Source organism: Pristiophorus japonicus, chromosome 11 (genome assembly GCF_044704955.1).
Source record: "Pristiophorus japonicus isolate sPriJap1 chromosome 11, sPriJap1.hap1, whole genome shotgun sequence".
Lineage (NCBI taxonomy): Eukaryota > Metazoa > Chordata > Chondrichthyes > Pristiophoridae > Pristiophorus > Pristiophorus japonicus.
This window is the reverse complement of record NC_091987.1, coordinates 26,849,032-26,875,455: the sequence shown is the minus strand read 5'-3', so window position 1 is coordinate 26,875,455 and position 26,424 is coordinate 26,849,032.

The window sequence follows — 26,424 nt, the reverse complement described above, 5'->3', positions numbered from 1 at the left end:
CTGGAATACTGCGTACAGTTTTGGTTATATATTTACGAAAGGATATACTTGCTTTGGAGGCAGTTCAGAGAAGGTTCACTCGGTTGATTCCGGAGATGAGGGGGTTGACTTATGAAGAAAGGTTGAGTAGGTTGGGCCTCTACTCATTGGAATTCAGAAGAATGAGGGGTAATCTTATCGAAACGAATAAGATTCTGAGGGGGCTGGACAGGATGGATGCAGAGAGGATGTTTCCACTGATAGGGGAACCTAGAACTAGGGGGCAGAGTTCAGAATAAGAGGCCGCCCATGTAAGATGGAGATGAAGAAGAATTTCTTCTCAGAGGGTCGTGAATCTTTGGAATTCTCTGCCCCAGAGAGCTGTGGAGGCTGGGTCACTGAATATATTTAAGGCTGAGATAGACAGATTCTTAGAAACATATAAACATAGAAAATAGGTGCAGAAGTAGGCCATTCGGCCCTTCGAGCCTGCACCGCCACTCAATGAGTTCATGGCTGAACATGCAACTTCAGTACCCCATTCCTGCTTTCTCGCCATACCCCTTGATCCCCCTAGTAGTAAGGACTTTAAATACATCTAACTCCTTTTTGAATATATTTAGTGAATTGGCCTCAACAACTTTCTGTGGTAGAGAATTCCACAGATTCACCACTCTCTGGGTGAAGAAGTTTCTCCTCATCTCGGTCCTAAATGGTTTACCCCTTATCCTTAGACTGTGACCCCTGGTTCTGGACTTCCCCAACATTGGGAACATTCTTCCTGTATCTAACCTGTCTAAACCCGTCAGAATTTTAAACGTTTCTTTGAGATCCCCTCTCATTCTTCTGAACTCCAGTGAATACAAGCCCAGTTGATCCAATCTTTCTTGATATGTCAGTCCCGCCATCCCGGGAATCAGTCTGGTGAACCTTCGCTGCACTCCCTCAATAGCAAGAATGTCCTTCCTCAAGTTAGGAGACCAAAACTGTACACAATACTCCAGGTGTGGCCTCACCAAGGCCCTGTACAACTGTAGTAACACCTCCCTGCCCCTGTATTCTTGAACTGTAGTGGAGTAAAGGGGGAACAGGCAGGGAAGTGGAGTTGAGGCCAGGATCAAATCAGCCATGGTCTTATTGAATGGTGGAGCAGGCTCAGGGGGCTGTATGGCCGACTCCTGCTCCTATTTCTTATGTTCTTATGTTGTTGGAGATCAATCGTCTCAACTCCAGGACATCACTGCAGGAGTTCCTCATCGACAAGGCACAAGCCAAGAGTGTGATGGAACACTCTCCACTTGCCTGGATGAGTGCAGCTCCAACAACACTCAAAGCTCAACGCCATCCAGGACAAAGCAGCCTACTTGATCGGCACACTACCTACCAACTTCAACACTCACTCCCTCCACCACCAGTGCACAGTGGCTGCAGTGTGCACCATCTACAAGATGCACTAGAGCAACTCGCCAAGGCTTCTTCGGCAGCACCTCCCAAACCCGTGACCTCTACCCCCTAGAAGGACAAAGGCAGCAGGCGCAAGAGAACATCACCAGCTCCACATTCCCCTCCAAGTCACACACCATCCTGATTTGGAAATATATCGCCGTTCCTTCATCGTCGCTGGGTCACAATCCTGAAACTCCGTCCCGAATAGCACTGTGGGAGCACCTTCACCACACGGACTGCAGCGGTTCAAGAAGGCGGCTCACCACCACCTTCCCAAGGGGCAATTAGGGATGGGCAATAACTGCCGGCCTTGCCAGCGAAGCCCACATCCCAGGAATGAATAAACAGAAAACCCTGCTTTATAGCACAACCTATATAACCAGGGATCTCCCAATCTCCTGCTGTCACTTCAGTGACGGTTCGGTGGTAACCTGAGGCCTAGCGGTAATCACTCGTCACTCCGATTGCCCACAGGAGTAACGGTGGGAGATCGGGAGAACGCTCACGGAAATCCCACCCTCGGTGTGAGCAAGAAGGTGAGCTGCCTGTCCGTCGATATACGTGGAGCAATGTCGGCAAACGTACGCCTGAGTGAGTTAAACTCTGCTCTGTTGGTTCTCTCTCACACAAATAAATCTATTATTCTCCGAAGCCCATGTCTCCCATCACTGTATGTGTGTAGCTGTGAGGGATTGTGGAGCTGTTGCATTGTGAGTGGCTTAGCCAGTCACATGATGTTCACAAGACTCAATAAAAGCCCGGCCAGTTGGGTCTGGGTCATCTGTAATGAGGTTTGAAGTTGTGAGCCTGGTGGATGAACCGGCAATGTGGAGTGTGATTGTTAAACCGTTCTCAATAAACCAACTGGTTCTTCACAGCAATGTGTTGCTATGAATTATTCAGCAAAGATCCCACAAAGCAAATACATGACAATCACCAAGAGAGTTTATTCCGTCAAATGATGACTCTGGTTTCACAGAGCGCTGTTTGTTGCAATGGTCTCAGGGAGCAGTGATTAACTCCAGTTATAGACGTACTGATTATTGCTCCAGTTTCCTGATACACTTCTGCAATCAAACGGAAACCAATGCCACAGTTGGATCACCAGTGTGCGGTAACCTGCAGTGTGTGGCCCTTTCACATTCACCAAGGGTGCTGCTATGCTGCTGTGACTCACCAACAGGTTCGTGTTAGCTTATTGGCCCATAATAGGCTAAATATACATTGTGTTTTGACAGGATCATCCCTATCCAGTCCCCTTTAAATCAACTCAAGAACCAGGAAACACTGAACCATCTGATGAACCCTTTTATTCCGATTCCCCGCTACCATAAAATCAGTAGGTCCCAATAACCACACGTGTGGGAACTCTCAGGAACAGGAGGAGAACCATTCAGCCCCTCGAGCCCTTTACACAGGAACAGGAGGAGGCCATTCAGCAACTCGAGCTTGTTACATAGGAACAGGTGGCCATTCAACCCCTCGAGCCTGTTACACAGGAACAGCAGGAGGCCATTCAGCAACTCGAGCCTGACACAGGAACAGGAGTAGGCACATTCAGCCTCTCGAGCCTGTTACAGAGGAACAGGAGGAGGCCCATTCAGCCCCTCGAGCCCGTTACACAGGAACAGGAGGCCATTCAGCCCCTCGAGCCCGTTATTCAGGAACAGGAGGCCATTCAGCATCTCGAACCCGTTATTCAGGAACAGGAGGCCATTCAGCTCCTCGAGTCCATTATTCAGGATCAGGAGGCCATTCAGCACCTCGAGCCCGTCATTCAGGAACAGGAGGCCCATTCAACGCCTCGAGCCAGTTACACAGGAACAGGAGGAGGCCATTCATCTGCTTGAGCCCGTTACGCGGACACAGCAGGCCATTCAGCCCTTCGAGCCTGTTACAAAGGAACAGAAGGAGGCCCATTCAGCCACTCGAGCCCATTACACAGGAATAGGAGGAGCCCCATTCAGCCCCTCGAGCCCATTGATCAGGAATAGGAGGCCCATTCAGCCCCTCGGACCTGTTACACAGGAACAAGAGGAGGCCCATTCATCTCCCGAGCCTGTTACACAGGAACAGGAGGCCTGTTCAGCCCCTCGAGCCCATTGCACAGGAACAGGCGGCCCATTCATCCGCTTGAGCCCATTACGCAGGAACAGGAGGAGTCCCATTCAGCCGCTCGAGCCTGTTACACATGAACAGGAGGCCCATTCAGCCCCTCGAGCCTGCTACACAGGAACAGGAGGCCTTTCAACCACTCGAGCCCATTATACAGGAACAGGAGGCTATTCAGCCCCTCGAGCCCATTATAAATGAGCAGGGGGCCATTCAGCCCCTCGAGCCTGTTACACAGGAACAGGAAGCCTATTCATCCCCTCGAGCCTGTTACACCGGAACAGGAGGAGGCCATTCAGCCCCTCGAGCCTGTTACACAGGAACAGGAGACCCATTCAGCCCCTCGAGCCTGTTACAATGGAACAGGAGGCCCATTCAGCCCCTCAAACCCGTTACACAGGAACAGGAGGCTATTCAGCCCCTCGAGCCTGTTACACAGGAACAGGAGGAGGACCATTCAACCCCTTGAGCCGGTTACACTGGAACAGGAGGAGGCCCATTCAGCCCCTCGAGCCTGGTACAAAGGAACAGGAGACCATTCAACCCCTCGAGCCCATTACGCAGGAACAGTAGGCTATTCAGCACCTCGAGCCCCTTATTCAGGAACAGGAGGCCCATTCAGCCCATCAAACCTGCTACACAGGAACAGGAGGCCATTCAGCCCCTCGAGCCCATTATTCAGAACAGGAGGCCATTCAGCCCCTCGAGCCCGTTATTCAGGATCAGGAGGCCATTCAGAACCTCGAGCCCATTATTCACGAACAGGAGGCCTATTCAGCACCTCGAGCCCGTTATTCAGGAACAGGAGGCCCATTCAGCTCCTCGAGCCGGTTACAAAGGAACAGGAGGAGGCCATTCAGCCCCTCTAGCCCATTACACAGGAACAGGAGGCCATTTATACCCACGAACACGTTACACAGGAACAGGGGACCCATTCAGCCCCTCGAGCCTGTTACACAGGAACAGGAGGAGGCCATTCAGCCCCTCGAGCCCTTTGCCCAGGAACAGGAGGCCCATTCAGCCCCTCGAGCCTGTTACACAGGAACAGGAGGCCATTCATCCCCTCGAGCCCATTACACAGGAACAGGAGGAGGCCCTTTCAGCCCCTCGAGCTCTTTACACAGGAACAGGAGGCCCATTCAGCCCCTCAAACCTGTTACAGAGGAACAGGAGGCTATTCAGCCCCTCAAGCCCGTTACACAGGAACAGGAGGAGGACCATTCAACCCCTCGAGCCTGTTACACTGGAACAGGAGGAGGCCCATTCAGCCCCTCGAGCCTGGTACAAAGGAACAGGAGGCCATTCAACCCCTTGAGCCCGTTACACAGGAACAGGAGGCTATTCAGCACCTCGAGCCCGTTATTCAGGAAAAGGAGGCCCATTCAGCCCCTCGAACCCGTTACACAGGAACAGGAGGCCATTCAGCCCCTCGAGCCAGTTATTCAGGAACAGGAGGCCATTCAGCACCTCAAACCCGTTATTCAGGAACAGGAGGCCCATTCAGCTCCTCGAGTCCATTATTCAGGATCAGGAGGCCATTCAGCACCTCGAGCCCGTTATTCAGGAACAGGAGGCCCATTCAACGCCTCGAGCCGGTTACACAGGAACAGGAGGAGGCCATTCATCTGCTTGAGCCCGTTACGCGGACACAGCAGGCCATTCAGCCCTTCGAGCCTGTTACAAAGGAACAGAAGGAGGCCCATTCAGCCACTCGAGTCCATTACACAGGAATAGGAGGCCATTCAGACACTCGAGCCTGTTACACAGGAACAGGAGGAGGCCCATTCAGCCCCTCGAGCCTGTTACAGAGGAACAGGAGACCTGTTCAGCCCCTCGAGCCTGTTACACAGGAATAGGAGGAGGCCATTCATCCCCTCGAGCCTGTTACATAGGAATAGGAGGAGGCCCATTCAGCCCCTCAAGCTCTTTACACAGGAACAGAAGGAGGCCCATTCAGCCCCTTGAGCCTGTTACAGAGGAACAGGAGGAGGCCCATTCAGCCCCTCGAGTCCGTTACAAAGGAACAGGAGGAGGCCCATTCAGCCCCTCGAGCCTGTTACAGAGGAACAGGAGGAGGCCCATTCAGCCCCTCGAGTCCATTACAAAGGAAAAGGAGGAGGCTCATTCAGCCCCTCGAGCCCAATGCACAGGAACAGGAGGAGGCCCATTCAGCCCCTCGAGCCTGTTACACAGGAACAGGAGACCCATTCAGCCCCTCGAGCCTGTTACAATGGAACAGGAGGCCCATTCAGCCCCTTAAACCCGTTACACAGAAACAGGAGGCTATTCAGCCCCTCGAGCCCGTTACACAGGAACAGGAGGAGGGCCATTCAGCCCCTCGAGCCTGTTACAGAGGAACAGGAGGAGGCCCATTCAGCCCCTCGAGTCCGTTACAAAGGAAAAGGAGGAGGCCCATTCAGCCCCTCGAGCCCTATGCACAAGAACAGGAGGAGGCCCATTCAGCCCCTCGAGCCTGTTACACAGGAACAGGAGACCCATTCAGCCCCTCGAGCCTGTTACAATGGAGCAGGAGGCCCATTCAGCCCCTCAAACCCGTTACACAGGAACAGGAGGCTATTCAGCCCCTCGAGCCCGTTACACAGGAACAGGAGGAGGACCATTTAACCCCTCGAGCCGGTTACACTGGAACAGGAGGAGGCCCATTCAGCCCCTCGAGCCTGGTACAAAGGAACAGGAGACCATTCAACCCCTCGAGCCCGTTAGGCAGGAACAGTAGGCTATTCAGCACCTCGAGCCCCTTATTCAGGAACATGAGGCCCATTCAGCCCATCAAACCTGCTACACAGGAACAGGAGGCCATTCAGCCCCTCGAGCCCATTATTCAGAACAGGAGGCCATTCAGCCCCTCGAGCCCGTTATTCAGGATCAGGAGGCCATTCTGCACCTCGAGCCCGTTATTCAGGAACACGAGGCCTATTCAGCACCTCGAGCCCGTTATTCAGGAACAGGAGGCCCATTCAGCTCCTCGAGCTGGTTACAAAGGAACAGGAGGAGGCCATTCAGCCCCTCTAGCCCATTACACAGGAACAGGAGGCCATTCAGCCCCACGAACACATTACACAGGAACAGGGGACCCATTCAGCCCCTCGAGCCTGTTACACAGGAACAGGAGGAGGCCATTCAGCCCCTCGAGCCCTTTGCCCAGGAACAAGAGGCCCATTCAACCCCTCGAGCCTGTTACACAGGAACAGGAGGCCATTCATCCCCTCGAGCCCATTACACAGGAACAGGAGGAGGCCCTTTCAGCCCCTCGAGCTCTTTACACAGGAACAGGAGGCCCATTCAGCCCCCCAAACCTGTTACAGAGGAACAGGAGGCTATTCATCCCCTCAAGCCCGTTACACAGGAACAGAAGGAGGACCATTCAAACCCTCGAACCGGTTACACTGGAACAGGAGGAGGCCCATTCAGCCCCTCGAGCCTGGTACAAAGGAACAGGAGGCCATTCAACCCCTTGAGCCCGTTACACAGGAACAGGAGGCTATTCAGCACCTCGAGCCCGTTATTCAGGAAAAGGAGGCCCATTCAGCCCCTCGAACCCGTTACACAGGAACAGGAGGCTATTCAGCACCTCAAGCCCGTTATTCAGGAAAAGGAGGCCCATTCAGCCCCTCGAACCCGTTACACAGGAACAGGAGGCCATTCAGCCCCTCGAGCCCGTTATTCAGGAACAGGAGGCCATTCAGCACCTCGAACCCGTTATTCAGGACCAGGAGGCCCATTCAGCCCCTCGAGTCCATTATTCAGGATCAGGAGGCCATTCGGCACCTCGAGCCCGTTATTCAGGAACAGGAGGCCCATTCAACGCCTCGAGCCAGTTACACAGGAACAGGAGGAGGCCATTCATCTGCTTGAGCCCGTTACGCGGACACAGCAGGCCATTCAGCCCTTCGAGCCTGTTACAAAGGAACAGAAGGAGGCCCATTCAGCCACTCGAGCCCATTACACAGGAATAGGAGGCCCATTCAGCCCCTCGAGCCTGTTACAGAGGAACAGGAGACCTATTCATCCCCTCGAGCCTGTCACACAGGAATAGGAGGAGGCCATTCATCCCCTCGAGCCTGTTACATAGGAATAGGAGGAGGCCCATTCAGCCCCTCAAGCTCTTTACACAGGAACAGAAGGAGGCCCATTCAGCCCCTTGAGCCTGTTACAGAGGAACAGGAGAAGGCCCATTCAGCCCCTCGAGTCCGTTACAAAGGAACAGGAGGAGGCACATTCAGCACCTCGAGCCTGTTACACTGGAACAGGAGGAGGCCCATTCAGCCCCTCGAGTCCATTACAAAGGAACAGGAGGAGGCCCATTCAGCCCCTCGAGCCTGTTAACCTGAAACAGGAGGAGGCCCATTCAGACCCACGAGCCTGGTACAAAGGAACAGGAGGCCATTCAACCCCTCGAGCCCATTACACAGGAACAGGAGGCTATTCAGCACCTCGAGCTTATTATTCAGGAACAGGAGGCCCATTCAACGCCTCGAGCCGGTTACACAGGAACAGGAGGAGGCAATTCATCCGCTTAAGCCCGTTACGCGGACACAGCAGGCCATTCAGCCCCTCGAGCCTGTTACACAGGAACAGGGTGCCCATTCAGCCCTTCGAGCCTGTTACAAAGGAACAGAAGGAGGTCCATTCAGACACTCGAGCCCATTACACAGGAATAGGATGCCATTCAGACACTCGAGCCTGTTACACAGGAACAGGAGGAGGCCCATTCAGCCCCTCGAGCCTGTTACAGAGGAACAGGAGGAGGCCTATTCAGCCCCTCGAGCCCGTTGCACAGGAACAGGAGGCCCATTCAGCCCCTCGAGCCTGTTACACAGGAACAGGAGACTTATTCATCCCCTCGAGCCTGTCACACAGGAACAGGAGGAGGCCCATTCAGCCCCTCGAGCCTATTACACAGGAATAGGAGGGGGCCATTCATCCCCTCGAGCCTGTTACATAGGAACAGGAGGAGGCCCATTCAGCCCCTCGAACCCGTTGCACAGGAACAGGAGGCCAATTCAGCCCCTCGAGCCTGTTACACAGGAATAGGAGGAGGCCATTCATCCCCTCGAGCCTGTTACATAGGAATAGGAGGAGGCCCATTCAGCCCCTCAAGCTCTTTACACAGGAACAGGAGGAGGCCCATTCAGTCCCTTGAGCCTGTTACAGAGGAACAGGAGGAGGCCCATTCAGCCCCTCGAGCCTGTTACACTGAAACAGGAGGCTATTCAGCACGTCGAGCCCATTATTCAGGAACAGGAGGCCCATTCAGCCCCTCGAACCCGTTACACAGGAACAGGAGACCATTCAGCCCCTCGAGCCCGTTATTCAGGAACAGGAGGCCATTCAGCACCTCGAGCCCGTTATTTAGGAACAGGAGACCCATTCAGCCCCTCGAGCCCGTTATTCAGCATCAGGAGGCCATTCAGCACCTCGAGCCCGTTATTCAGGATCAGGAGGCCATTCAGCACCTCGAGCCCGTTATTCAGGAACAGGAGGCCCATTCAGCCCCTCGAGTCCATTATTCAGGATCAGGAGGCCATTCAGCACCTCGAGCCCATTATTCAGGATCAGGAGGCCATTCGGCACCTCGAGCCCGTTATTCAGGAACAGGAGGCCCATTCAACGCCTCGAGCCAGTTACACAGGAACAGGAGGAGGCCATTCATCTGCTTGAGCCCGTTACGCGGACACAGCAGGCCATTCAGCCCTTCGAGCCTGTTACAAAGGAACAGAAGGAGGCCCATTCAGCCACTCGAGCCCATTACACAGGAATAGGAGGCCCATTCAGCCCCTCGAGCCTGTTACAGAGGAACAGGAGACCTATTCATCCCCTCGAGCCTGTCACACAGGAACAGGAGGAGGCCCATTCAGCCCCTCGAGCCTGTTACACAGGAATAGGAGGAGGCCATTCATCCCCTCGAGCCTGTTACATAGGAATAGGAGGAGGCCCATTCAGCCCCTCAAGCTCTTTACACAGGAACAGAAGGAGGCCCATTCAGCCCCTTGAGCCTGTTACAGAGGAACAGGAGAAGGCCCATTCAGCCCCTCGAGTCCGTTACAAAGGAACAGGAGGAGGCACATTCAGCACCTCGAGCCTGTTACACTGGAACAGGAGGAGGCCCATTCAGCCCCTCGAGTCCATTACAAAGGAACAGGAGGAGGCCCATTCAGCCCCTCGAGCCTGTTAACCTGAAACAGGAGGAGGCCCATTCAGACCCACGAGCGTGGTACAAAGGAACAGGAGGCCATTCAACCCCTCGAGCCCATTACACAGGAACAGGAGGCTATTCAGCACCTCGAGCTTATTATTCAGGAACAGGAGGCCCATTCAACGCCTCGAGCCGGTTACACAGGAACAGGAGGAGGCAATTCATCCGCTTAAGCCCGTTACGCGGACACAGCAGGCCATTCAGCCCCTCGAGCCTGTTACACAGGAACAGGGTGCCCATTCAGCCCTTCGAGCCTGTTACAAAGGAACAGAAGGAGGTCCATTCAGACACTCGAGCCCATTACACAGGAATAGGATGCCATTCAGACACTCGAGCCTGTTACACAGGAACAGGAGGAGGCCCATTCAGCCCCTCGAGCCTGTTACAGAGGAACAGGAGGAGGCCTATTCAGCCCCTCGAGCCCGTTGCACAGGAACAGGAGGCCCATTCAGCCCCTCGAGCCTGTTACACAGGAACAGGAGACTTATTCATCCCCTCGAGCCTGTCACACAGGAACAGGAGGAGGCCCATTCAGCCCCTCGAGCCTGTTACACAGGAATAGGAGGGGGCCATTCATCCCCTCGAGCCTGTTACATAGGAACAGGAGGAGGCCCATTCAGCCCCTCGAACCCGTTGCACAGGAACAGGAGGCCCATTCAGCCCCTCGAGCCTGTTACACAGGAATAGGAGGAGGCCATTCATCCCCTCGAGCCTGTTACATAGGAATAGGAGGAGGCCCATTCAGCCCCTCAAGCTCTTTACACAGGAACAGGAGGAGGCCCATTCAGTCCCTTGAGCCTGTTACAGAGGAACAGGAGGAGGCCCATTCAGCCCCTCGAGCCTGTTACACTGAAACAGGAGGCTATTCAGCACGTCGAGCCCATTATTCAGGAACAGGAGGCCCATTCAGCCCCTCGAACCCGTTACACAGGAACAGGAGACCATTCAGCCCCTCGAGCCCGTTATTCAGGAACAGGAGGCCATTCAGCACCTCGAGCCCGTTATTTAGGAACAGGAGACCCATTCAGCCCCTCGAGCCCATTATTCAGTTTCAGGAGGCCATTCAGCACCTCGAGCCCGTTATTCAGGAACAGGAGGCCCATTCAGCCTCTCGAGCCGGTTCCACAGGAACAGGAGGCCATTCAGCACCTCGAGCCCGTTATTCAGGATCAGGAGGCCATTCAGCACCTCGAGCCCGTTATTCAGGAACAGGAGGCCCATTCAGCCTCTCGAGCCGGTTACACAGGAACAGGAGGCCATTCAGCCCCTCGAGCCCGTTATTCAGGAACAGGAGGCCATTCAGCACCTCGAGCCCGTTATTCAGGAACAGGAGGTCCATTCAATCCCTCGAGCCCGTTACTCAGGAACAGGAGTCCCATTCAGCCACTCGAGGACGTTACACAGGAACAGGAGGAGGCCATTCAACCCCTCCAGCCCATTACACAGGAACAAGTGGCCATTCAGACACTCGAGCCTGTTACACAGGAACAGGAGGAGGCCCATTCAGCCCCTCGAGCCCATTGATCAGGAATAGGAGGCCCATTCAGCCCCTTGAACCTGTTACACAGGAACAGGAGTCCTATTCATCTCTCGAGCCTGTTACACAGGAACAGGAGGCCTGTTCAGCCCCTCGATCCCATTGCACAGGAACAGGCGGCCCATTCATCCGCTTGAGCCCTTTACGCAGGAACAGGAGGAGTCCCATTCAGCCGCTCGAGCCTGTTACACATGAACAGGAGGCCCATTCAGCCCCTCGAGCCTGCTACAAAGGAACAGGAGGCCTTTCAACCCCTCGAGCACATTATACAGGAACAGGAGGCTATTCAGCCCCTCAAGCCCATTAAAAATGAGCAGGGGGCCATTCAGCCCCTCGAGCCTGTTACACAGGAACAGGAAGCCTATTCATCCCTTCGAGCCTGTTACACAGGAACAGAAGTCCTATTCAGCCCCTCGAGCTCGTTACACAGGAACAGGAGGAGGCCCATTTATCCTCCGAGCCTGTTACACAGGTACAGGAGGCCCATTCAGCCCCTCGAGCCCGTTATATGGGAACAGGACGCCATTCAGCCACTCGAGCCCGTTACACAGGAACAGGAGGTTTATCATCCCCTCAAGACCGTTACACAGGAACAGGATGCCCATTCATCCCTGCGAACACGTTACACAGGAACAGGAGGACCATTCAGCCCCTCGAACCCGTTACACAGGAACAGGAGGCTCATTCAGCCCCTCGAACCCGTTACACAGGAACAGGAGGCCATTCAGCCCCTCTAGCCCGTTACACAGGAACAGGAGGCCATTCAGTCCCATGAGCTCTTTACACCAAAACAGGAGGCCCATTCATCCCTGATACGTCCTTACTACACAGTATAAATGCACATGAGCCCCATGCTTGAGAGAAGGTCAGTCTGTGACCTGTCGTTTATTCCTTAGCACTCAAGTGATGAAGGTGGGTGGAGCTTCCTCTTTTATACCTGAAGGTCCAGGTTAGGAGTGTCTCCCACCTAGTGGTCAGTGTTCTCACGGTGTACAACTTAGGTCAGTTTATACATGGGTTACAATGCTGGTTGAATAAATGACAATCCCCGCGAACACATTACACAGGAACAGGGGGCCCATTCAGCCCCTCGAGCCTGTTACAAAGGAACAGAAGGAGGCCCAATCAGCCACTCGAGCCCGTTACACAGGAACAGGTGGAGGCCATTCAGTCCCTCCAGCCCATTACACAGGAACAGGAGGCCCATTCATCCCCCGAGCCTGTTACACAGGAACAGGAGACCATTCAGCCCCTCGAGCCTGTTACACAGGAACAGGAGGAGGCAATTCATCCGCTTAAGCCCATTACGCGGACACAGCAGGCCATTCAGCCCCTCGGGCCCGTTACACAGGAACAGGGTGCCCATTCAGCCCTTCGAGCCTGTTACAAAGGAACAGAAGGAGGTCCATTCAGACACTCGAGCCCATTACACAGGAATAGGATGCCATTCAGACACTCGAGCCTATTACACAGGAACAGGAGGAGGCCCATTCAGCCCCTCGAGCCTGTTACAGAGGAACAGGAGGAGGCCCATTCAGCCCCTCGAGCCCGTTGCACAGGAACAGGAGACCTATTCATCCCTTCGAGCCTGTTACACAGGAACAGGAGGAGGCCCATTCAGCCCCTCGAGCCCGTTGCACAGGAACAGGAGGCCCATTCAGCCCCTCGAGCCTGTTACACAGGAATAGGAGGAGGCCATTCATCCCCTCGAGCCCATTATTCAGAACAGGAGGCCATTCAGCCCCTCGAGCCCGTTATTCAGGATCAGGAGGCCATTCTGCACCTCGAGCCTGTTATTCAGGAACACGAGGCCTATTCAGCACCTCGAGCCCGTTATTCAGGAACAGGAGGCCCATTCAGCTCCTCGAGCTGGTTACAAAGGAACAGGAGGAGGCCATTCAGCCCCTCTAGCCCATTACACAGGAACAGGAGGCCATTCAGCCCCACGAACACATTACACAGGAACAGGGGACCCATTCAGCCCCTCGAGCCTGTTACACAGGAACAGGAGGAGGCCATTCAGCCCCTCGAGCCCTTTGCCCAGGAACAAGAGGCCCATTCAACCCCTCGAGCCTGTTACACAGGAACAGGAGGCCATTCATCCCCTCGAGCCCATTACACAGGAACAGGAGGAGGCCCTTTCAGCCCCTCGAGCTCTTTACACAGGAACAGGAGGCCCATTCAGCCCCCCAAACCTGTTACAGAGGAACAGGAGGCTATTCATCCCCTCAAGCCCGTTACACAGGAACAGAAGGAGGACCATTCAAACCCTCGAACCGGTTACACTGGAACAGGAGGAGGCCCATTCAGCCCCTCGAGCCTGGTACAAAGGAACAGGAGGCCATTCAACCCCTTGAGCCCGTTACACAGGAACAGGAGGCTATTCAGCACCTCGAGCCCGTTATTCAGGAAAAGGAGGCCCATTCAGCCCCTCGAACCCGTTACACAGGAACAGGAGGCTATTCAGCACCTCGAGCCCGTTATTCAGGAAAAGGAGGCCCATTCAGCCCCTCGAACCCGTTACACAGGAACAGGAGGCCATTCAGCCCCTCGAGCCCGTTATTCAGGAACAGGAGGCCATTCAGCACCTCGAACCCGTTATTCAGGACCAGGAGGCCCATTCAGCCCCTCGAGTCCATTATTCAGGATCAGGAGGCCATTCAGCACCTCGAGCCCATTATTCAGGATCAGGAGGCCATTCAGCACCTCGAGCCCGTTATTCAGGAACAGGAGGCCCATTCAACGCCTCGAGCCAGTTACACAGGAACAGGAGGAGGCCATTCATCTGCTTGAGCCCGTTACGCGGACACAGCAGGCCATTCAGCCCTTCGAGCCTGTTACAAAGGAACAGAAGGAGGCCCATTCAGCCACTCGAGCCCATTACACAGGAATAGGAGGCCCATTCAGCCCCTCGAGCCTGTTACAGAGGAACAGGAGACCTATTCATCCCCTCGAGCCTGTCACACAGGAACAGGAGGAGGCCCATTCAGCCCCTCGAGCCTGTTACACAGGAATAGGAGGAGGCCATTCATCCCCTCGAGCCTGTTACATAGGAATAGGAGGAGGCCCATTCAGCCCCTCAAGCTCTTTACACAGGAACAGAAGGAGGCCCATTCAGCCCCTTGAGCCTGTTACAGAGGAACAGGAGAAGGCCCATTCAGCCCCTCGAGTCCGTTACAAAGGAACAGGAGGAGGCCCATTCAGCCCCTCGAGTCCATTACAAAGGAACAGGAGGAGGCCCATTCAGCCCCTCGAGCCTGTTAACCTGAAACAGGAGGAGGCCCATTCAGACCCACGAGCCTGGTACAAAGGAACAGGAGGCCATTCAACCCCTCGAGCCCATTACACAGGAACAGGAGGCTATTCAGCACCTCGAGCTTATTATTCAGGAACAGGAGGCCCATTCAACGCCTCGAGCCGGTTACACAGGAACAGGAGGAGGCAATTCATCCGCTTAAGCCCGTTACGCGGACACAGCAGGCCATTCAGCCCCTCGAGCCTGTTACACAGGAACAGGGTGCCCATTCAGCCCTTCGAGCCTGTTACAAAGGAACAGAAGGAGGTCCATTCAGACACTCGAGCCCATTACACAGGAATAGGATGCCATTCAGACACTCGAGCCTGTTACACAGGAACAGGAGGAGGCCCATTCAGCCCCTCGAGCCTGTTGCAGAGGAACAGGAGGAGGCCTATTCAGCCCCTCGAGCCCGTTGCACAGGAACAGGAGGCCCATTCAGCCCCTCGAGCCTGTTACACAGGAACAGGAGACTTATTCATCCCCTCGAGCCTGTCACACAGGAACAGGAGGAGGCCCATTCAGCCCCTCGAGCCTGTTACACAGGAATAGGAGGGGGCCATTCATCCCCTCGAGCCTGTTACATAGGAACAGGAGGAGGCCCATTCAGCCCCTCGAGCCCGTTGCACAGGAACAGGAGGCCCATTCAGCCCCTCGAGCCTGTTACACAGGAATAGGAGGAGGCCATTCATCCCCTCGAGCCTGTTACATAGGAATAGGAGGAGGCCCATTCAGCCCCTCAAGCTCTTTACACAGGAACAGGAGGAGGCCCATTCAGTCCCTTGAGCCTGTTACAGAGGAACAGGAGGAGGCCCATTCAGCCCCTCGAGTCCGTTACAAAGGAACAGGAGGAGGCCCATTCAGCACCTCGAGCCCGTTATTTAGGAACAGGAGACCCATTCAGCCCCTCGAGCCCATTATTCAGCATCAGGAGGCCATTCAGCACCTCGAGCCCGTTATTCAGGAACAGGAGGCCCATTCAGCCTCTCGAGCCGGTTACACAGGAACAGGAGGCCATTCAGCCCCTCGAGCCCGTTATTCAGGAACAGGAGGCCATTCAGCACCTCGAGCCCGTTATTCAGGAACAGGAGGCCCATTCAATCCCTCGAGCCCGTTACTCAGGAACAGGAGTCCCATTCAGCCACTCGAGGACGTTACACAGGAACAGGAGGAGGCCATTCAACCCCTCCAGCCCATTACACAGGAACAAGTGGCCATTCAGACACTCGAGCCTGTTACACAGGAACAGGAGGAGGCCCATTCAGCCCCTTGAGCCCATTGATCAGGAATAGGAGGCCCATTCAGCCCCTTGAACCTGTTACACAGGAACAGGAGGCCTATTCATCTCTCGAGCCTGTTACACAGGAACAGGAGGCCTGTTCAGCCCCTCGATCCCATTGCACAGGAACAGGCGGCCCATTCATCCGCTTGAGCCCTTTACGCAGGAACAGGAGGAGTCCCATTCAGCCGCTCGAGCCTGTTACACATGAACAGGAGGCCCATTCAGCCCCTCGAGCCTGCTACAAAGGAACAGGAGGCCTTTCAACCCCTCGAGCACATTATACAGGAACAGGAGGCTATTCAGCCCCTCAAGCCCATTAAAAATGAGCAGGGGGCCATTCAGCCCCTCGAGCCTGTTACACAGGAACAGGAAGCCTATTCATCCCTTCGAGCCTGTTACACAGGAACAGAAGTCCTATTCAGCCCCTCGAGCTCGTTACACAGGAACAGGAGGAGGCCCATTTATCCTCCGAGCCTGTTACACAGGTACAGGAGGCCCATTCAGCCCCTCGAGCCCGTTATATGGGAACAGGATGCCATTCAGCCACTCGAGCCCGTTACACAGGAACAGGAGGTTTATCATCCCCTCAAGACCGTTACACAGGAACAGGATGCCCATTCATCCCTGCGAACACGTTACACAGGAACAGGAGGACCATTCAGCCCCTCGAACCCGTTACACAGGAACAGGAGGCTCATTCAGCCCCTCGAACCCGTTACACAGGAACAGGAGGCCATTCAGCCCCTCTAGCCCGTTACACAGGAACAGGAGGCCATTCAGTCCCATGAGCTCTTTACACCAAAACAGGAGGCCCATTCATCCCTGATACGTCCTTACTACACAGTATAAATGCACATGAGCCCCATGCTTGAGAGAAGGTCAGTCTGTGACCTGTCGTTTATTCCTTAGCACTCAAGTGATGAAGGTGGGTGGAGCTTCCTCTTTTATACCTGAAGGTCCAGGTTAGGAGTGTCTCCCACCTAGTGGTCAGTGTTCTCACGGTGTACAACTTAGGTCAGTTTATACATGGGTTACAATGCTGGTTGAATAAATGACAATCCCCGCGAACACATTACACAGGAACAGGGGGCCCATTCAGCCCCTCGAGCCTGTTACAAAGGAACAGAAGGAGGCCCAATCAGCCACTCGAGCCCGTTACACAGGAACAGGTGGAGGCCATTCAGTCCCTCCAGCCCATTACACAGGAACAGGAGGCCCATTCATCCCCCGAGCCTGTTACACAGGAACAGGAGACCATTCAGCCCCTCGAGCCTGTTACACAGGAACAGGAGGAGGCAATTCATCCGCTTAAGCCCATTACGCGGACACAGCAGGCCATTCAGCCCCTCGGGCCCGTTACACAGGAACAGGGTGCCCATTCAGCCCTTCGAGCCTGTTACAAAGGAACAGAAGGAGGTCCATTCAGACACTCGAGCCCATTACACAGGAATAGGATGCCATTCAGACACTCGAGCCTATTACACAGGAACAGGAGGAGGCCCATTCAGCCCCTCGAGCCTGTTACAGAGGTACAGGTGGAGGCCCATTCAGCCCCTCGAGCCCGTTGCACAGGAACAGGAGGCCCATTCAGCCCCTCGAGCCTGTTACACAGGAACAGGAGACCTATTCATCCCTTCGAGCCTGTTACACAGGAACAGGGGGAGGCCCATTCAGCCCCTCGAGCCCGTTGCACAGGAACAGGAGGCCCATTCAGCCCCTCGAGCCTGTTACACAGGAATAGGAGGAGGCCATTCATCCCCTCGAGCCCATTATTCCGAACAGGAGGCCATTCAGCCCCTCGAGCCCGTTATTCAGGATCAGGAGGCCATTCTGCACCTCGAGCCCGTTATTCAGGAACACGAGGCCTATTCAGCACCTCGAGCCCGTTATTCAGGAACAGGAGGCCCATTCAGCTCCTCGAGCTGGTTACAAAGGAACAGGAGGAGGCCATTCAGCCCCTCTAGCCCATTACACAGGAACAGGAGGCCATTCAGCCCCACGAACACATTACACAGGAACAGGGGACCCATTCAGCCCCTCGAGCCTGTTACACAGGAACAGGAGGAGGCCATTCAGCCCCTCGAGCCCTTTGCCCAGGAACAAGAGGCCCATTCAACCCCTCGAGCCTGTTACACAGGAACAGGAGGCCATTCATCCCCTCGAGCCCATTACACAGGAACAGGAGGAGGCCCTTTCAGCCCCTCGAGCTCTTTACACAGGAACAGGAGGCCCATTCAGCCCCCCAAACCTGTTACAGAGAAACAGGAGGCTATTCATCCCCTCAAGCCCGTTACACAGGAACAGAAGGAGGACCATTCAAACCCTCGAACCGGTTACACTGGAACAGGAGGAGGCCCATTCAGCCCCTTGAGCCTGGTACAAAGGAACAGGAGGCCATTCAACCCCTTGAGCCCGTTACACAGGAACAGGAGGCTATTCAGCACCTCGAGCCCGTTATTCAGGAAAAGGAGGCCCATTCAGCCCCTCGAACCCGTTACACAGGAACAGGAGGCTATTCAGCACCTCGAGCCCGTTATTCAGGAAAAGGAGGCCCATTCAGCCCCTCGAACCCGTTACACAGGAACAGGAGGCCATTCAGCCCCTCGAGCCCGTTATTCAGGAACAGGAGGCCATTCAGCACCTCGAACCCGTTATTCAGGACCAGGAGGCCCATTCAGCCCCTCGAGTCCATTATTCAGGATCAGGAGGCCATTCAGCACCTCGAGCCCATTATTCAGGATCAGGAGGCCATTCAGCACCTCGAGCCCGTTATTTAGGAACAGGAGGCCCATTCAACGCCTCGAGCCAGTTACACAGGAACAGGAGGAGGCCATTCATCTGCTTGAGCCCGTTACGCGGACACAGCAGGCCATTCAGCCCTTCGAGCCTGTTACAAAGGAACAGAAGGAGGCCCATTCAGCCACTCGAGCCCATTACACAGGAATAGGAGGCCCATTCAGCCCCTCGAGCCTGTTACAGAGGAACAGGAGACCTATTCATCCCCTCGAGCCTGTCACACAGGAACAGGAGGAGGCCCATTCAGCCCCTCGAGCCTGTTACACAGGAATAGGAGGAGGCCATTCATCCCCTCGAGCCTGTTACATAGGAATAGGAGGAGGCCCATTCAGCCCCTCAAGCTCTTTACACAGGAACAGAAGGAGGCCCATTCAGCCCCTTGAGCCTGTTACAGAGGAACAGGTGAAGGCCCATTCAGCCCCTCGAGTCCGTTACAAAGGAACAGGAGGAGGCACATTCAGCACCTCGAGCCTGTTACACTGGAACAGGAGGAGGCCCATTCAGCCCCTCGAGTCCATTACAAAGGAACATGAGGAGGCCCATTCAGCCCCTCGAGCCTGTTAACCTGAAACAGGAGGAGGCCCATTCAGACCCACGAGCCTGGTACAAAGGAACAGGAGGCCATTCAACCCCTCGAGCCCATTACACAGGAACAGGAGGCTATTCAGCACCTCGAGCTTATTATTCAGGAACAGGAGGCCCATTCAACGCCTCGAGCCGGTTACACAGGAACAGGAGGAGGCAATTCATCCGCTTAAGCCCGTTACGCGGACACAGCAGGCCATTCAGCCCCTCGAGCCTGTTACACAGGAACAGGGTGCCCATTCAGCCCTTCGAGCCTGTTACAAAGGAACAGAAGGAGGTCCATTCAGACACTCGAGCCCATTACACAGGAATAGGATGCCATTCAGACACTCGAGCCTGTTACACAGGAACAGGAGGAGGCCCATTCAGCCCCTCGAGCCTGTTGCAGAGGAACAGGAGGAGGCCTATTCAGCCCCTCGAGCCCGTTGCACAGGAACAGGAGGCCCATTCAGCCCCTCGAGCCTGTTACACAGGAACAGGAGACTTATTCATCCCCTCGAGCCTGTTACACAGGAACAGGAGGAGGCCATTCATCCCCTCGAGCCTGTTACATAGGAATAGGAGGAGGCCCATTCAGCCCCTCAAGCTCTTTACACAGGAACAGGAGGAGGCCCATTCAGTCCCTTGAGCCTGTTACAGAGGAACAGGAGGAGGCCCATTCAGCCCCTCGAGTCCGTTACAAAGGAACAGGAGGAGGCCCATTCAGCCCCTCGAGCCTGTTACACTGAAACAGGAGGCTATTCAGCACGTCGAGCCCATTATTCAGGAACAGGAGGCCCATTCAGCCCCTCGAACCCGTTACACAGGAACAGGAGACCATTCAGCCCCTCGAGCCCGTTATTCAGGAACAGGAGGCCATTCAGCACCTCGAGCCCGTTATTTAGGAACAGGAGACCCATTCAGCCCCTCGAGCCCATTATTCAGCATCAGGAGGCCATTCAGCACCTCGAGCCCGTTATTCAGGAACAGGAGGCCCATTCAGCCTCTCGAGCCGGTTACACAGGAACAGGAGGCCATTCAGCCCCTCGAGCCCGTTATTCAGGAACAGGAGGCCATTCAGCACCTCGAGCCCGTTATTCAGGAACAGGAGGCCCATTCAATCCCTCGAGCCCGTTACTCAGGAACAGGAGTCCCATTCAGCCACTCGAGGACGTTACACAGGAACAGGAGGAGGCCATTCAACCCCTCCAGCCCATTACACAGGAACAAGTGGCCATTCAGACACTCGAGCCTGTTACACAGGAACAGGAGGAGGCCCATTCAGCCCCTCGAGCCCATTGATCAGGAATAGGAGGCCCATTCAGCCCCTTGAACCTGTTACACAGGAACAGGAGGCCTATTCATCTCTCGAGCCTGTTACACAGGAACAGGAGGCCTGTTCAGCCCCTCGATCCCATTGCACAGGAACAGGCGGCCCATTCATCCGCTTGAGCCCTTTACGCAGGAACAGGAGGAGTCCCATTCAGCCGCTCGAGCCTGTTACACATGAACAGGAGGCCCATTCAGCCCCTCGAGCCTGCTACAAAGGAACAGGAGGCCTTTCAACCCCTCGAGCACATTATACAGGAACAGGAGGCTATTCAGCCCCTCAAGCCCATTAAAAATGAGCAGGGGGCCATTCAGCCCCTCGAGCCTGTTACACAGGAACAGGAAGCCTATTCATCCCTTCGAGCCTGTTACACAGGAACAGAAGTCCTATTCAGCCCCTCGAGCTCGTTACACAGGAACAGGAGGAGGCCCATTTATCCTCCGAGCCTGTTACACAGGTACAGGAGGCCCATTCAGCCCCTCGAGCCCGTTATATGGGAACAGGACGCCATTCAGCCACTCGAGCCCGTTACACAGGAACAGGAGGTTTATCATCCCCTCAAGACCGTTACACAGGAACAGGATGCCCATTCATCCCTGCGAACACGTTACACAGGAACAGGAGGACCATTCAGCCCCTCGAACCCGTTACACAGGAACAGGAGGCTCATTCAGCCCCTCGAACCCGTTACACAGGAACAGGAGGCCATTCAGCCCCTCTAGCCCGTTACACAGGAACAGGAGGCCATTCAGTCCCATGAGCTCTTTACACCAAAACAGGAGGCCCATTCATCCCTGATACGTCCTTACTACACAGTATAAATGCACATGAGCCCCATGCTTTAGAGAAGGTCAGTCTGTGACCTGTCGTTTATTCCTTAGCACTCAAGTGATGAAGGTGGGTGGAGCTTCCTCTTTTATACCTGAAGGTCCAGGTTAGGAGTGTCTCCCACCTAGTGGTCAGTGTTCTCACGGTGTACAACTTAGGTCAGTTTATACATGGGTTACAATGCTGGTTGAATAAATGACAATCCCCGCGAACACATTACACAGGAACAGGGGGCCCATTCAGCCCCTCGAGCCTGTTACAAAGGAACAGAAGGAGGCCCAATCAGCCACTCGAGCCCGTTACACAGGAACAGGTGGAGGCCATTCAGTCCCTCCAGCCCATTACACAGGAACAGGAGGCCCATTCATCCCCCGAGCCTGTTACACAGGAACAGGAGACCATTCAGCCCCTCGAGCCTGTTACACAGGAACAGGAGGAGGCAATTCATCCGCTTAAGCCCATTACACGGACACAGCAGGCCATTCAGCCCCTCGGGCCCGTTACACAGGAACAGGGTGCCCATTCAGCCCTTCGAGCCTGTTACAAAGGAACAGAAGGAGGTCCATTCAGACACTCGAGCCCATTACACAGGAATAGGATGCCATTCAGACACTCGAGCCTATTACACAGGAACAGGAGGAGGCCCATTCAGCCCCTCGAGCCTGTTACAGAGGAACAGGAGGAGGCCCATTCAGCCCCTCGAGCCCGTTGCACAGGAACAGGAGGCCCATTCAGCCCCTCGAGCCTGTTACACAGGAACAGGAGACCTATTCATCCCTTCGAGCCTGTTACACAGGAACAGGAGGAGGCCCATTCAGCCCCTCGAGCCCGTTGCACAGGAACAGGAGGCCCATTCAGCCCCTCGAGCCTGTTACACAGGAATAGGAGGAGGCCATTCATCCCCTCGAGCCTGTTACATAGGAATAGGAGTAGGCCCATTCAGCCCCTCAAGCTCTTTACACAGGAACAGGAGGAGGCCCATTCAGCCCCTTGAGCCTGTTACAGAGGAACAGGAGGAGGCCCATTCAGCCCCTCGAGTCCGTTACAAAGGAACAGGAGGAGGCCCATTCAGCCCCTCGAGCCTGTTACACTGAAACAGGAGGCTATTCAGCACGTCGAGCCCAGTATTCAGGAACAGGAGGCCCATTCAGCCCCTCGAACCCGTTACACAGGAACAGGAGACCATTCAGCCCCTCGAGATCGTTATTCACGAACAGGAGGCCATTCATCACCTCGAGCCCGTTATTTAGGAACAAGAGGCCCATTCAGCCCCTCGAGGCCATTATTCAGCATCAGGAGGCCATTCAGCACCTCGAGCCGGTTACAGAGGAACAGGAGGAGCCCATTCAACCCCTCGAGCCCGTTACATGGCAACAGGAGTCCCATTCAGCCACGTGAGGACGTTACACAGGAACAGGAGGAGGCCATTCAACCCCTCCAGCCCATTACACAGGAACAAGTGGCCATTCAGACACTCGAGCCAGTTACACAGAAACAGGAGGCCTATTCATCTCCCGAGCCTGTTACACAGGAACAGGAGGCCTGTTCAGTCCCTCGAGCCCATTGCACAGGAACAGGCGGCCCATTCATCCGCTTGAGACCATTACGCAGGAACAGGAGGCCATTCAGCCCCTCTAGCCCGTTACACAGGAACAGGAGGCCATTCAGTCCCATGAGCCCTTTACACTGAAACAGGAGGCCCATTCATCCCTGATACGTCCTTACTACACAGTATAAATGCACATGAGCCCCATGCTTGAGAGAAGGTCAGTCTGTGACCTGTCCTTTATTCCTTAGCACTCAAGTGATGAAGGTGGGTGGAGCTTCCCCTTTTATACCTGAAGGTCCAGGTTAGGAGTGTCTCCAACCTAGTGGTCAGTGTTCTCACGGTGTACAACTTAGGTCAGTTTATACATGGGTTACAATGCTGGTTGAATAAATGACAATCCCCGCGAACACATTACACAGGAACAGGGGGCCCATTCAGCCCCTCGAGCCTGTTACAAAGGAACAGAAGGAGGCCCAATCAGCCACTCGAGCCCGTTACACAGGAACAGGTGGAGGCCATTCAGTCCCTCCAGCCCATTACACAGGAACAGGAGGCACATTCATCCCCCGAGCCTGTTACACAGGAACAGGAGACCATTCAGCCCCTCGAGCCAGTTACACAGGAACAGGAGGAGTCCCATTCAGCCCCTCGAGCCTGTGACACAGGAACAGGGGGCCCATTCATCCCCTGGAGCCCGTTACACAGGAACAGGGTGCCCATTCATCCCCTCGAGTCCGTTACACAGGAACAATAGGAGCCCCATTCAGCCCCTCGAGCCCGTTACACAGGAACAGGAGGAGTCCCATTCAGCCACTCGAGCCCATTACACAGGAACAGGAGGAGGCCATTCAGCCCCTCCAGCCCATGACACAGGAACAGGAGGCCATTCAGCCACGCGAGCCCATTACACAGGAACAGGAGGAGCCCGTTCAGCTCCTCGAGCCCGTTACACAGGAACAGGATGAGGCCCATTCAGCCTCTCGAGGCTGTTACACAGGATCAGGAGGCCATTCAGCCCCTCGAGCCTGTTACAAAGGAACAGGAGGCTATTTAGCCCCTCGAGTCTGTTAAAAATGAGTAGGTCTTTCAGCTCTTTGAGCCTTTTACAGAGGAACAGGAGGCAATTCATCCCCTCGAGCCCATTACACAGGAACAGGAGGCCATTAAGCCTGTCGAGCCTGATACAAATGAACAGGAGGACATTCAACCCCACGAGCCCGTTACACAGGAACAGGAGGCTATTCAGCCCCTCGAGCCTGTTACACGCGAACAGGAGGAGTCCCATTCATCCACTCGAACCTGTTACACAGGAAGAGGAGGAGGCCATTCATCCCCTCGAGCCCGTTACACAGGAACAGGAAGCCCATTCATCTCCTTGAGTCCATTACACAGGAACAGGAGGAGGCCCATTCATCCCCTCGATCCCGTTACACAGGAACAGGAGGACCATTCAGCCCCTCGAGCCCCTCACACAGGAACTGACAGCCTTCAGCCCCACGAGCACTTTACACAGGAACAGGAGGCCATTCAGCCCCTCGAGCCCGTTACACAGGAACAGGAGGCCCATTCAGCCCCTCGAGCCCGTTACAAAGGAACAGGAGGCTATTCAGCCTCTCGAGCCCATTACACAGGAAGAGGAGGCCATTAAGCCGCTCGAGCCCATAACACAGGAACAGGAGGCCATTCAGCCCCTCGAGCCCATTAAACATGAACAGGGGGCCATTCAGCCCTTCGAGCCCGTTACACAGGAACAGGAGGCCCATTCAGCCCCTCGAGCCCTTTACACAGGAACAGGAGGAGGCCCATTCAGCACCTCGAGCCTGTTACACAGCAACAGGATGAGGTCCATTCAGCCTTTCGAGGCCGTGACACAGGAACAGGAGGTCATTCAGCCCCTCGAGCCCGTTACACAGGAACAGGAGGCCCATTCAGCCCCTCGAGCCCGTTACAAAGGAACAGGAGGCTATTGAGCATCTTGAGCCCATTACACAGGAAGAGGAGGCCATTAAGCCCCTCGAGCACATTGCACAAGAACAGGAGGCCATTCAGCCCCTCGAGCCCATTAAACATGAACAGGGGGCCATTCACCCCTTCGAGCCTGTTACACAGGAACAGGAGGCCCATTCAGCCCCTCGAGCCCATTATACAGGAAGAGGAGGAGGCCCATTCAGCGCCTCGAGCCTGTTACACAGCAACAGGATGAGGTCCATTCAGCCTTTCGAGGCCGTTGCACAGGAACAGGAGGAGGCCCATTCAGCACCTCGAGCCTGTTACACTGGAACAGGAGGAGGCCCATTCAGCCTCTCGAGCCTGGTACAAAGGAACAGGAGGCCATTCAATCCCTCGAGCCCAGTACACAAGAACTGGAGGCTATTCAGCACCTCGAGCCGATTATTCAGGAACAGGAGGCCCATTCAGCCCCTCGAACCCGTTACGCAGGAAAAAGGAGACCATTCAGCCCCTCGAGCCCGTTATTCAGGAACAGGAGGCCATTCAGCACCTCAAGCCTGCTATTCAGGAACAGGAGGCCCATTCAACCCCTCGAGCCCATTATTCAGGATCAGGAGGCCATTCAGCACCTCGAGCCCGTTATTCAGGAACAGGAGGCCCATTCAGCCACTCGAGCCGGTTACACAGGAACAGGAGGCCCATTCAGCCCCTCGAGCCCTTTACACAGGAACAGGAGGAGTCCCATTAAGCCCCTCGAGCCCTTTACACAGGAACAGGAGGACGTCCATTCAGCGCCTCAAGCCTGTTACACAGCAACAGGATGAGGTCCATTCAGTCTTTCGAGGTCGTTACACAGGAACAGGAGACCATTCAGCCCCTCGAGCCCGTTACACAGGAAGAGGAGGCCATTAAGCCCCTCGAGCCCATTAAACATGAACAGGGGGCCATTGACCCATTCGAGCCTGTTACACAGGAACAGGAGGCCCATTCAGCCCCTCGAGCCCGTTATACAGGAACAGGAGGAGGCCCATTCAGCGCTTCAAGCCTGTTGCACAGGAACAGGAGGAGGCCCATTCAGCCTTTCGACGCCGTTACACAGGAACAGGAGGCGGCCCATTCAGCACCTCGAGCCTGTTACACTGGAACAGGAGGAGGCCCATTCAGCCCCTCGAGCCGGTTACAGAGGAACAGGAGGAGCCCAGTCAACCCCTCGAGCCCGTTACATGGGAACAGGAGTCCCATTCAGCCACTCGAGGACGTTACACAGGAACAGGAGGAGGCCATTCAAACCCTCCAGCCCATTACACAGGAACAAGTGGCCATTCAGACACTTGAGCCTGTTACACAGGAACAGGAGGAGTCCCATTCAGCCCCTCGAGCCCGTTACACAGGAACAGGAGGAGGCCCATTCAGCCCCTCGAGCCCATTGATCAGGAATAGGAGGCCCATTCAGCCCCTTGAACCTGTTACACAGGAACAGGAGGCCTATTCATCTCCCGAGCCTGTTACACAGGAACAGGAGGCCTGTTCAGCCCCTCG